This window comes from Crocuta crocuta, unplaced genomic scaffold (genome assembly GCF_008692635.1).
Source record: "Crocuta crocuta isolate KB4526 unplaced genomic scaffold, BGI_CrCroc_1.0 scaffold396, whole genome shotgun sequence".
NCBI classification, from domain to species: Eukaryota; Metazoa; Chordata; class Mammalia; order Carnivora; family Hyaenidae; genus Crocuta; species Crocuta crocuta.
The window spans coordinates 1785509-1798645 of NW_027533259.1; the positions used below are offsets into that span (position 1 = coordinate 1785509).

The window sequence follows — 13137 nt, forward strand, 5'->3', positions numbered from 1 at the left end:
CACTCCTGGACATGCACTACCAGGGAGGAAAGCTCTGGAAAATGGCCCCTTCCTTTCTCTTGGAAGCATTGCTCCGAGATGACCGTTTCTTTCCTCAAAAACTCTCCTCTCCTGGCTCTCACAGCAAACTCTCACTCTTCCGTTTTCCTGTTACTTTTGGCATCTGGTTTTTCATTCTTTTCCCAGGTTCATCCTTTAGAGACCTATACTTTTTGATGTTCCCTGGGTTTTGTCTTAGGCTCCTTTTCTTCCTTGCTCGGCATTTTCCCCTAGGGGATCCCATTTATTCCTATGGCTTTAAATACCATCCAGGCTTTATATAGATGGTTCTAAAATGTAAAGAAGTGAAGTTTATTCACTCAACATTTACCGAGAATTTGCAATAGAGAAGCACGCTTCTATGTTATCATTTATGACAACCTTAGCATCCCAGTCCTACCCACTTACTCACTTAAGAATCCTTCCGTCTCAGTGATCTCCCTCCATCCTCCCACACTGCCCATCTGTCAACACGTCTTACAGAGTTGTTTCCTTGGTGTACTTCACATATTCCCTTTCCTTCCCCACACTCAAACCTTATTCAATATCCTTAATGCCTTGTGTCTATGGGGAGAAAGTCTTTTATCTGGTCTTCCTCTGTGGAGAATACTAAAGCCAACTTAATTTTCATACATAGTGATGACGGAGGTCCTTCATTCAACATGTAGTTTGGTATCTACTATGTGCCTAGAGCTGGAAGTATATATTGGAATTGCACTGTCCTTGCTCTAAAGTTGTTTACATATTAGTGGAAGAGACAGGTGCACCACTGATACAAACGGTGGCAAAGGCAATGATGGTATATGTACTCTGAGAGCACATGCAAAGGGCACCTACCTCAGCCTTGGGGATCAGAGAAGCTCTCCCTCTGAAACTGAGTCCTGAAGGAACTGGAGCAAGAGGTAGCCAGAGCTCTGTGTGTGTGTGTGTGTGTGTGTGTGTGTGTTGTGTTGTGGAGAAGATGTGGGTATGAGGAAAAGAAGTCCAAGCATAGAGAAGTAGAGAAATTGCCAGTACCTCTCCACTACAGGGTTTTAAGCAAAGTGATAGTATCAGAAGCGCTGTTTAGAAAGCTCCCTCTGACTATAGTCAGGAGGAGGGATGAGGAAAGCCATTTGGAGTTTGCTGCATTCGGTAACCCAGGCAACAGACAATGGTAGCTTTGAACTAAGATAGTGGCAGTAAGGATGGACAAAAGTGGAATAATCAATAACTGACTGGCCTTGGTGAGGGATTAAACTGGACAGGTTCAGGTTCAAATCTGATCCTGGTCATTAAACTGACTGCAGGCCGATGACTACCCTCCCTAGCTGCAGTTTCCTCATTTGTAAGAGGGAGAGAACAGTAGTTAACACCCAGGACCACTGTAATGGTGAAACAGGATTTACACAAAGTTGTCAATAAATTTTCATTTCTTTCCTTCCTCAAACATTGTATTGATCTTGTAATACCCTACCCCAGAATGCACAGCAGCTCCCTGTTATTTCATTACATTGAAACTAACTTTCTATAGAATAGTGTTTCTCAGCCCTGGCACGATTAACACCTGGGGCCCAATAATTCTTTATGGGTGGAGTGGGGGGCTGTCCTGTGCATTGTGGAATAGCCTCTACCCACTAGATGCCAGTAGTACCCTGACCCCAGTGATGACGATCAAAAGTGTCTCCAGATGTTGCCAAACATCCCTGTAACCTGGAAGGAAAATCAGCAATGGTTTAGAACCATTGCTCTAGAATTTTCTGTCCTCCTGCTAACTACAATTTCAATCCCACCCCCTATCCTCAAAAATGCAGTGTTTTGATTGCTATCCTGCATGGACCACCACTCCAGCCAGGTAAGGAATGTTACAATCTCACTCTCATCTCATAACATGTAATTTTCCTAAACCTTAAACAGTGCCTAGAATACTGCATTGACTGTCACTGAATGATATATTCATCAGCTCTCTATTATTAAGAAATTAAAGCCCAAACTCCTAGTATGGCAGCCAACACTGCATAAATACAGCCCCCTCAACTCTCCAGCTGAATCATCACCTCCTTTTATTCACCTCAATTCATCCTTTGCCATAACAAAGGGTGGATTCCAGACTTTTATGTTTTGTAGACCACGGACCCCTCTCCACCCCAACACACCCTCATAAAGAAAACCAACAGTAGGCTTGCCCACTTTTTAATTTTTCCAGGCAAGAGCATTTCAACAACAATAATCGCAACAAACACTCACCATCCTTTTGTTAAAGGAAATGTTAATACCAAAAAGATAGATAGGAACATAAACTCAGGGTAAAAGAAAGGAATTTAAATGGAAAGAATTTAGCTTTATGAAAAAACTCACTACATTTTTCTTGTTTTCCTCATTTCTGAGAAAACACTGGTGCAGATTTCATCATGGACCAGCATTTGGTAAACACTGATCTCATTTCCAGACAACCAGATCTGACTAGGTTATTTTCTTTCTTGACCTGAACCTCTTGGCCTATGGACTTCTGTATGCCCCCATCCCAATACACTCTTCCAACCCATCCCTGCCTAGAAACCTTCTACTCCTTCAAATCTAGCATTCAAACATTAAGTTGTACCCTGAAGCAGAGGCAGTCTTTCTCCTTGCTTAGCTTACTTCTAGGGGGGTACTTCCTGTATTCTACCTACCAGAGTTGTCTTTATAGAAGTTGCAACCAGCAACATTTCCTCAATTTTGTAGAATAGGGCCTTGCAAGTAAATAGTGGGCACCCAATAAATGCATGCTGTATTAAATGGTCAAATTCACTCTGGCTTTGGATAGTGCATCCCCTCAACCAGGAATACCTATTGTTATGCTGCCAAAACAATTATTACAAACACAGTGGTTTAAAATAATACAAATTTACAATCTTCCAGTTCTGTAGGTCAGAAGTCTGATCCAAGTCTCACTGGGCAGGGCTACATTCCTTTTTGAGGGCTCTAGGGAGATTCTGTTTCCAGCTTGTCCAGGCCACCTGAATTTCTTGGCTCAAAGCCCATTTCCTCCACCCACAAAGCCAGAAATGTTGCATCCCTCTGACCATACATTCATTGTCACCTTTGTCTTTGACCTTCTCTGACCTCAGAACAGCTTGTCTGATTCTGAGGACTCATAGGATAAGAATAAGCCCACTTGGATACTCCAAGATAATCTCTCCATCTCAAGGTCCTTATTTTAATCACATGTGGTTATGTTAGTTTACTTGTTCCCCATGTAAACTAACATATTCACAGATTCTGAAGATTAGGCTGTGGATACCTTTGCGGCCATTGGTCGGCCTACCATACCCACCCTCACTGTTCTTTATTAATCCATATTCCTTATTCTTCATTCATGGTCAGAAACTGCTCAATATCACAAAAATAACAAATGACAGGAGGTGCCTGGATGGCTCAATTGGTTGAGCTTCCAACTCTTGGTTTCGGATCAGGTCATCATCTCATGGTTCATGAGACTGAATTGCACAACAATATCTGAGCTGACAGCATAGAGGATGCTTGGGATTCTCTTTCTCCCTCCCTCTCTGCCTCTCCACAGCTCTCCTGTGCATACATGTTCTCTCCCACAAAACAGATAAATAAACATTTTTAAAAAACTACCAAAAACAAATTACAAAATCAGGATTTTAACCCCTGGTCTATGTTGGATACAAAGCTCCTTCCAATGCCTTTGTGATCTAGAAATCGCAAAACATCTGTTCTGTGTAGTAGATGGATGCCATGTGGAGTGGACGATGAGGGTATGAAATGTTTTATTCTGAGACATCTTTTAGATGGAATTTGAAAATGCACTGATGCTTTCCTTCAATACTTGGTATATGTATGGTTTTGTGTTCAAAGACAAACATTCATGGTCACACAAGACATCTGAAAGATAATCTTCTATATTGGGCTCCAGCTTTCGTAACTCAGCTCTGTGTGGTCAGGCGACACTCATTCCTAGGTGTCAGTGTATTTTTAGCATCTTAGAACCTTACACAGTTAGGCTTCCTGAGCTTTGATCTAAGAACACATTTCTCTCAAGCTTCCCTTTAGCTGTCACATCGTTCAGATTTGCAAAGCCTTTGTGGGGTAGAAAGGACTATTTTTATTTTAAAATTTAGCAAGGATTATGCAGTGGTGATTCACAGCTTGGGCACTTTCAAGGCTTAATTAATATAATAGTGCATGGTAAGTAAGGTCTTTGTGGCAGAATTCATCACTAATTACCACTGAACTGAAACCCAGAGTTCAGTTTTATTTTCTCTAGTAGGGTTCCGGAGATACTTCCTCATAGAAGAAACCTTGCTTTGACTTCTATTCACTATGACATACCATCTATTGAGGTGCTTTGACAATACCCCAAACTGCCTCTGGCTTTAGAACAGCTTTGTCTACCCAAGGAAGACCTTGGTGGTAAGGAATCTAAAGAAATCTGTTTATATACAGGACTGTCTATAAGTTATCCTAGAAAAGTCTCTTCAATCTCCCTCATCCATTTGCATTAGAGACCAACAGGGAAAGAATGTTTTTTCTTTTTTGTTGAGTTCTCTTGAGGTGTAATTGACAAATGGAACCTGAATAGATTTAAGGTGTATGGTTTGATGTTTTGATATATGTATATACTGTGAAATGATCAGCACAATTAAACTAGTTAACACATCCATCACATTACATAGCTACCATTTCCTTTCCATAGTGTATATGTGTGCATGTGTGTGTATGTGTGTATGTGTGTGTATGTGTATGTGTGTAAGAACTTAAGATCTACCCTCTTAGCAATTACAAGTACATAATATGCAGAACTTATTCTTCTTGCATAAATGAAACTTTATACTCTTTGACCAATACTGCTCCATTTTCCCTACCCCTTAGGCCCTGGCAACCACCACTCTCTACTCTCTGCTTCTAGGAGTCTGTTTTAGATTGCACATGTAAGTGATAGCATGCAGAATTTGTCTTCTGTGTTTGGCTTATTTCATTTAGCATAATGTCCTCCAAGTTCATCCATGTTTTTTTAAACAGTGGGGTGTCCTTTTTAAAGGCAGAATAATATTCCATTATAAATATATACCACATTTTGAGAGTGCTGTCTTGATTTAGGTTAGCAAAAGGTGTGTCACTTATGATAATCCATCTCTATATGAATCTATATATGATGGTTGGTGATGGTTCAGGTGCACATTTAGTGACATCACCCTGCTTCATCACGCCGGCTTCAGATGTGGGCAATGTACCTAGGAAAATCAAACAATCAGGGTTGGAACCCACACCAATTGAGTAGGAGGGGTAACAAACAAACAACCAAAACACAAAACCAAGGCTGCCCAACTGAGGAAATGTAGCACAAGAATTTCTTTCTCATATTCTACTGATAAACTCATTTTCTAAAAGTCCTCCATGGGAAATGGAAGCATTCAGGAGGAGGAGGAAACATGAAAAGAAGCTGAGAGCTTTTAGATATAATTACTATTAACTGGAAATGTCACTCTCCCCCACATCTCCCAAGTCTCTTTTTAGATTAGCAAGCAGCAGTGACCAGATGGAGGCTGTGTGCTAAAATGCCTTCTGTGATGTGAGCCAAACAATTACAGTAGTCAAGCTCCTCTTGAACAGATGGACCACCAGTTTCTTGGGTTAAAGATCAGCCAGGCTCATTAAGGAAGCTGCAAGGGTTCAACAGTTAAAATTCCTTTTTGCCTCACATCTTGAGTGGCTTAAGTATCTTTTGCAACCTTAAAACAAAAAAAAAAGGCTAACCAGAGTAGGGGGATTAAGTAGCCCAAAATACTGATACTAAGGACTACCGGAAAAAATACAGGGGGAAAAAAGGATGAAATTAATGGTCATTTAAGCCATTAATGCTATTGCTATTGCCCATCATTGACATTCCTTGTTACTTTTTGATATGTTCTATTGTAAATATATTGACTTGAAAGGAAATGGTAGAAGAGCTTTCATGTAAATACAAGCTTAATCTGTTACCATTCTGAAGTAAATGGTACAGGCTGTATAGGGGAAGTCAATGATAGGGACATCTTATCAGCAGTGTAAAAGGATTAAATTAAATAGAAAACATAAGGCTGACACTTAAGGGGAAACATGTGCGGAGCCAGAAGTCAGATGTTTCCTGAGCAGGATCAGATCACAGAAGTTCTGATCAATAGCTTCCTCTGATAGAATAACTTTAATTGATACTGAGAAAGGGCCAATTATTTACTCATACTTTAGGGGAAGACTTGATACAATGGTCTGGGAAATTATACTTGGGGGAAAAAAATTCAACTTGGCCTGAAGATGAAATCCTAAGCATTCCCAGGCACATGGGCTGAGTTAACCATGAAGTGTTGTGAAAACTGGTCAAAATTTAACTTCCTTGTCTTCTTACATCCCTCTGCCTCTCATCTTCATTCATTTCAGCTTAGGGTTGCAGGTATCTCACGGCTTCGAGATTTTGTACTTATCTATTTTGTGTTTCTTGTTTGAGAGTCCATGCTAACTATTCTTAAATCAGAAATCTTTAAAAATGCACTCTAGGGGAGCCTGGCAGTTCAGTCAGTTGAGCATCTGGCTCTTGATTTCAGCTCAGGTCATGATCTCAAGGTTTGTGGGTTTGAGCCTGATAGACTGGAGCCTGCTTGGGATTCTCTCCCCCTCTCATTCTCTCTCTCTCTCTGCCCCTTCCCTACTTTTGCTTACTCTCTTTCAAAATAAATAAATAAATAAATAAATAAATAAATTTAAAAATGTGCTCTACACATTTGTGGCTTTCTAAACAGAGAAAATGAAATGGCCATGTTAGCTGGATTTGAGTTTAGGTCTTCTTTATGATTACGAATTATTTACTCTGCACTCCATGAAGCTATGGCTACCGATAAAGGCAAAAATGGTGTGGGCTCCAGGAAAATGAGGTCGCTTGTTACGATGATCCCATAGACACAGTGATGGCTCCCCCAGATAGCAGAACTACACTAACTGTGCTAATGAGCACACACAGCTGGCTCTGGGGGTCACTATGGTAGTGTTGATGCTAGGTTGGTTCCCACTTTCCAATGACATATTCTCTTTTCTGTCTTTCCATGCCTTACATCTCGACATCTATAACAGGCTTATGATTTCCACAGCTTGTTATCCCTGCTGCTTTTAATGTTCTTTAACATGCTCTTCTCTCTGTATTCCTTCTTTCTTGTCTCTTTGGATGCCCATGCTTCACCCATGTTCCTTAGCTCTCAAAAACTAGCTTGGTCTTGATGCACCCCTCCACTGGGACAGGGCTTTTTCCTTTATTATATGCCTAACAACGAATCACCATGCTTTCTTTCTAAAATTTAGGTGTTTGTGGCTTTCACTGTTGCTGGGCTCAAGGGTTACCCCTTTACTTTTCCATTGACACCTGTGATTAGAACAGAACTGGATGCTTGAGTGGGCCATAGGTAGGGTGAATGTCTATCAATTAGCAAAAATGTATTGAAGTGGGCCCTGAATTATTTCACTCAGTAACAGAAATTAATGAATATTTTCCAACTACTACATGGACATGCACAGAATCAAAGGGAGGGCACAGTGCAGAATGAATGCCTTGGAAATTGCATTTTGGTACATTTCATTGGACTGTAGCCAAATACAACTTCTTGTAACACAGATCCAGAGTGACAATTTGCACTGCTTGATAGAAGCATCATTTGGGTTTTTGGCACATTATCATCGAATTATAAGATGTGATCAATCCTTTTCCAGAGATAAAAACAATGCAAAGTATTCCGTTTTCTCTCTAGGTTTTCATTCATACCAAAGAATAATGGATCTTGATAGGCTTATTCACAGTTCAATCAGAGAAATACTGATGCCTAAAACACCCAATGGTAGGAGTAATGAGCATCTTAACATGACAAAAGAGGACAGAAAGGGGAATCAGAACTTACTGTCCCTAAAGAGTCTTGATAAATCCACCCTTCTCTCTCTTCCCTATATTGTATCCAGTTCAAGGTCAAGCATGAGAGATATCAATGAGGCTGAAGTCATAATTGTACGTCATAATTGCTATCTTCAAGGGGCTTAAATTTTAGTTATTCAAAGTAGAAAAAAACACAATTTAAGAACCACATAAGAGAATGGAATAATTCAGGAAAAAGTTATCACCTTATGGAGGAATAGATTTCTAAATTAATAGTGTGGAAGCAAAATGTGTATGGCATAGTTAAGTGATGACTAAGTGGGGACATAAAAGCAGTCTATAAATACTTTAAAGGTGTAAATACCAAGTAGGGTGAGGAATTATTTTGTCTAGTACTCTACAGAAATAGCACTGAGGGTGGAATTAGAAAAGGAATACATTGAATACAGTGTGAGCAATTGCAAAGGAATTCTTTAAACTGTAGCTCCAGGGTCCTTAATGACCTTAAAAAAAAAAACAGCTCTTGCTCTTTGATAATACTTGCTGGTATTTTGCAGTGGTCCAGTAATGTCAATGAACATCAAGACTGCAATAGACCCCAGGAAAGAGAAAGGTAAGAGATACCCTCGAGCAATCCCGGAGCAGGAGGTAGAAATGTGGGTAGAGGCAGGCCATGGTGGCCTTGGCACGGCCATGCTAAGATGCTGCACATCAGAGTTCAAGGAGCTCTTGCAGTACACTGATGCCATTGCCCTAGTTCAGATCTCTTAAATTATCCTCTCTGGTGTTGAAACCAAAATCAATATATTTGAAATGTTTCATGAATTTTTTTCTGACGAGATACCGGGATTGCAAATATTTGCTGATGAGTTTTAAGCAAAGGAATGATCAGCATTGCATTTTAGAACAATCATTCTGGCTGCCATGTGGGGAACATAACATCAGAGAATGTGGAAGCTGTTTGAATATTCCAGGGAAAAGTGGATGAAGGCTTAAATTAAAGCAGTGCCTATAGGGTAGAGGAGAATCCGCAATAAGTTCAATGAGGGCTTCGAGGTTAACTCAATGCAAGGAGGTGAAGAAAAGGAAGGAATCAAGCAGATTCTGGAAGCCAGAAGTCTGGCTCATCTTTCATCAGGGGAGGGCAGCTTACAAAGTTAGCCTAACTGGTTGAGGGAGTTTTCTTCCAAAATTGTATGGGGCAAGAACAGTCAACCATTAAAGAGATAGAACAGTCAAGTATTGGCGTGCCTGGGAGGCTCAGCTCGTTAGGCATCTGACTTTGGCTAAGGTCATGATCTCGTGGTTCCTGAGTTAAAGCTGTCAGCACAGAGCCTGAAGCCTGCTTCAGATTCTGTGTCTCCCTCTCTCTCACTTTCCCCCCGCCCCTCCATCTCAAAAATAAATATTAAAATGAATAAATAAAAAACAACAACAGTCAGATATTAAAAGGCAAGTTGAAGTCCAAGAAGCCAAAAGGAAGGCTAAAGATGGCCAACTGGCAGGGTCAAGCAGAGTGCCAGCAAACGTGAAGTCCCAAGTCCAGCTGGATAAGAAGAATAACAAGGAGTCTGGGAATATATCTGGAGCAGCTGTAACAACCCTTCAGTTTAACTACTGATTTTGTGTGCCTGGGCAGACTGGCCAAAACTAGGGAGCAGGAGGGAATTCCAACGGTGTGGATGATAAGAATTATAAAGAAGGTACAGGTTAGTGGGATAGAAGTTGAGGCATTCTGCTTTGGAGATGTTGAGTTTGTGATGCTATGGAACATTCAGATGGAGGTGTTCTGGGAAGCTGACCCTCTGTTCACTTTCTCCTCATTGACATATTAAATTCAGTCATTCTTTTACCTTAGAAACTGTGACAACTTCATAAATAAATCAGTGCATAAGATGTGCAGGTCGTTTTGTCTAGTGTGTTTTTGTTTTTATTTTTGTTTTCCAGGGCAAAAATGAATCAATCAGGTATCTGCTTCTGAGAATGCATCTATGTGTCAATGCTAGGATGATTTCTTGTGATAGTAATTTATAATTTTCACCATATATTTTTCTATTTTCTTTTCCCCTTCAGGGAAAGAAACAAAGACTGCCTATAGAAACCTCCCTTCTTGACTTCTGTTTCCAGAAGCAAAAGCCCATTGGGGGTACTTGTGAGGAAAACATGAAAAGAGAGAAGGATTTCCCAGGATAAAAATAGATTCCCCTGGGTCAAAGGAAGAGGAAAGAGAAGTCTCTGTGCATGTCTTTTGATGGAAATAGGGAGAAAGGGAAACTTTTCCAAAGCTAAAACAGATTATCTAGGCTGGAGGGAGCAGAGGGGTGGTACCTCAGTTATTAGAACCTATGAGTTAGTCCCTGGCACTTTCAAGAACAAGTAGCAGAACCTACGAGAAGTCAAGGCCCACAATTCACAGCCTTGACACAGTCTCTTGTGTGCCGTGTCAAACCAAGGTCATCGGTTAATGTACTGATGACTCAGGCTGGAAAAATGTAGGGACAGATGCCTGATGGCTAAAGGCGGTTCATCCTGACTCCTAGAGCCTTAGCAAAACCACAGCTGGGAGAGCCCCACAGAGAGCTGAGGTTATAGCCCAGCCAAGATATGGTGCATCCTAAAGTCAGAATTAAATTGCTAACTGAGAAATAAAGAAATATGGTATTTCCTGAACTCTTGAGTTTGTGTCCTTCTCATTCACACCAGCACCATCAATGATTTACCATATAGATTACACATTTGGATACTATCCTTGGGAAGATCCTGTTGTTTTCAGACAATAGGTGGGCCAGGCTGCCTTTGTGAGGGTCTCAGGTTCCAGGGAAAAGTAAAACAACAGACTTGGAGGAATCTCTGCAAGTAAGATTCTCATTTCAAGGCCAGTGACGGAATTCTGTAAACATCATGCCCAAAGTTAATCGGGTTGCAAGGGTGTTAATCAGGAGAAGGGTAACCCTCCTACTAGGAAAATAATCCGTTCAGACCCAGTGGCCCTCGCCAACTCTTAATTTTATCCAGTGGTTAATAGATGTTGTGGTTGTTAGCTTGCAGTAACAACTTCCATCTTCACAGGAGTCCTACAGCTCTCTGAAGTTCTTAGATGGCAAGGTGAGCTGATCTGTCTGGACACCTCTAGGGAGAGGATAAGGTTGTAAAGGAAAAGAAAAGAAGACTCAATGATGACAGAAATAAAATCAAATGAAAGATGCAATAATTGTCATAAAAATCGTACATCACTGATTTTGCACATGAAGCAAATGTTAAGTGGGAATCCGTCAGTGCCATTTAAACTTTCCAACCCAGACCCATTCCAAGCCCTGCTCCCACTTTCAGAACTTTTTATTTTTTAAATACAGGCAGTGTTTTTGTTTCACACATTAGATAATTGTAAAGCACTTTCCACTAGAGCAAGCCGGCAGCCTTATGCCCCTGCCATAGAGAGAAAGTATAAATGTAAATCGATATCATGTATCGTAAATTACTTTTTATTACAAGAGGAGTAAATGATTTGCCTCTGTAAGTGGACTTGCTTGCTTGGCGCAGGATTAAAAGAATGTTTATTGTTGCAATCGAAACCTTTAAAACAAACCCCTCCGAGGTAGATAGATAGATTTTAGTGCTTCTATTACTGCTCCACAGTACACTGTTCAATCAGTCCCATTTCTTAAAGCAGCTAGTAATTTATTGCCCCAAATATGTTGCGGTTGTCATCTGTGAATTTGGAGTCACACAACTGTTAAATTTAATGAACTATGGTTAAGAAATGAATGAATAGTTATGAGCTTCACAAATCAAACTCTCAAATCTACAATTTGGCTTTTCTTGAATTCTCAATGTGTTTACAACAGGAAAAGCTCCACCCCTCATTGGCTTGTCATGCTCAATTTTACAAGGACAAGCAAACAACCAGCCGTAGCTGTGTGCCAATTTCAGCTGTGGCTGCTCTGAGCCCTGAGTGTACTGGAAATGTAACTGCATAGGGGAGGGGGGGAAGCACTTTCTGGGCCATATGCTTGCTGTTTGTGGTCATAAAGGGCCACACGGCCTCCAATGAAAACTAATTTGGGCTATATTTGAGTCACTGGAAAATAGACCCACTATCTCATCTTCTGCAAGTCTATGAGAATTAACTTGTTTTCATTCCTGTGGGATGTAAAAATGGCTTAGATCTACAACGAAGGGCCAAGTCTCAAACTAAGTTGCAGTCATAAAGAGGATTATTCAATTGTATCATCTTTCCTTTCTGGGTATCCATCTCCCTTCTGAGGTTACACTACCTTACACATTCCAGCAGAAGCTGTAAGGATCATTTAGACCAAGAGAATGAAAATAAGCACAGGAACACATGTGGATGAAAAGTAATTGAAGCAATGCTCTCTCATGGCCCAGTTCCCACAGGGTCTTGCTAACTGCATGTCCTTCCTCTTCTTGTCAGGTCTACATTCCCTTCAGAGCCTGACTCATCCTCCCTGAGACTGTCTCAGATTGCCCCTTGTTCGCTTCTCCCAGCCTGACTTGTTTGACACTAAACTCCAACCCGGTATCTCCATCCTCTGATGATTCAGGCTTTTCTGAATCTAGCCCTACACAAATGACTTGTTCTGACTCACCAAGACACCTGAAGAACTGGCCTGGCTCCTCTCTGTCACCTCCCCCATTGGCCTGGCCCTCAAACCGTGGACTGAATCTTTCAATCTGATCTGCCTTCTGTAAGGAAAGAGGGATGGTCAGCCACAGACAGGAGATGGGAACTACCTGATGACGCCTTTCACTGAAGAGAGTGTTATACCCAATATGTGATGTGTGTTCTTTTACCACATACATGATGTATGTTTCTCTGCCACACTTCTTGGAGGACTCTTCATCAGCTCAGCTAGGAACCAGAACTTGAATAGTGAGACAGAGCTTTTCTGAGGAGAGGAAATGACATCACAGGCAGTGGGAAGTACATAAACACAAGCTTATAATTCTGAAAAAGGCTCAGGGTTCCTAGGGAACAGGAATGGACTTCTTGTCATTGGAATACTGGGGGCTGAATAAAGAATAGCAAGAGATGAAGCTGGACATATAAGCACTAACTGAGCAACCATGTGTTTAAGCTATGTCGTTTTGCTGTCCTAAAGACAACACAACACAATACAAGGGAATCCACGTTAATAAGGTCTGGCCAAGCAGCAGCACATCCTTCTGACTATAGTCATCGGTTCCAGGATGGAGATTTGATC

General features: G+C 41.0%; 1 protein-coding gene and 1 long non-coding RNA gene across 3 annotated transcripts in view; both read right to left on the reverse strand.

The window, feature by feature from the left end:
- The window catches only part of LHFPL3 (LHFPL tetraspan subfamily member 3), a 555591-nt gene that overhangs the window by 366703 nt on the left and 175751 nt on the right, over positions 1 to 13137 (reverse strand). The gene's annotated exons all lie outside the window — the stretch shown is intronic.
- LOC144217397 (uncharacterized) lies at positions 10763 to 12816 on the reverse strand. Its single transcript, XR_013330899.1, has 2 exons — positions 12668 to 12816; positions 10763 to 11044 (listed from the first exon to the last, which is right to left on the reverse strand). It is a non-coding gene; the product is annotated as an uncharacterized LOC144217397 (long non-coding RNA).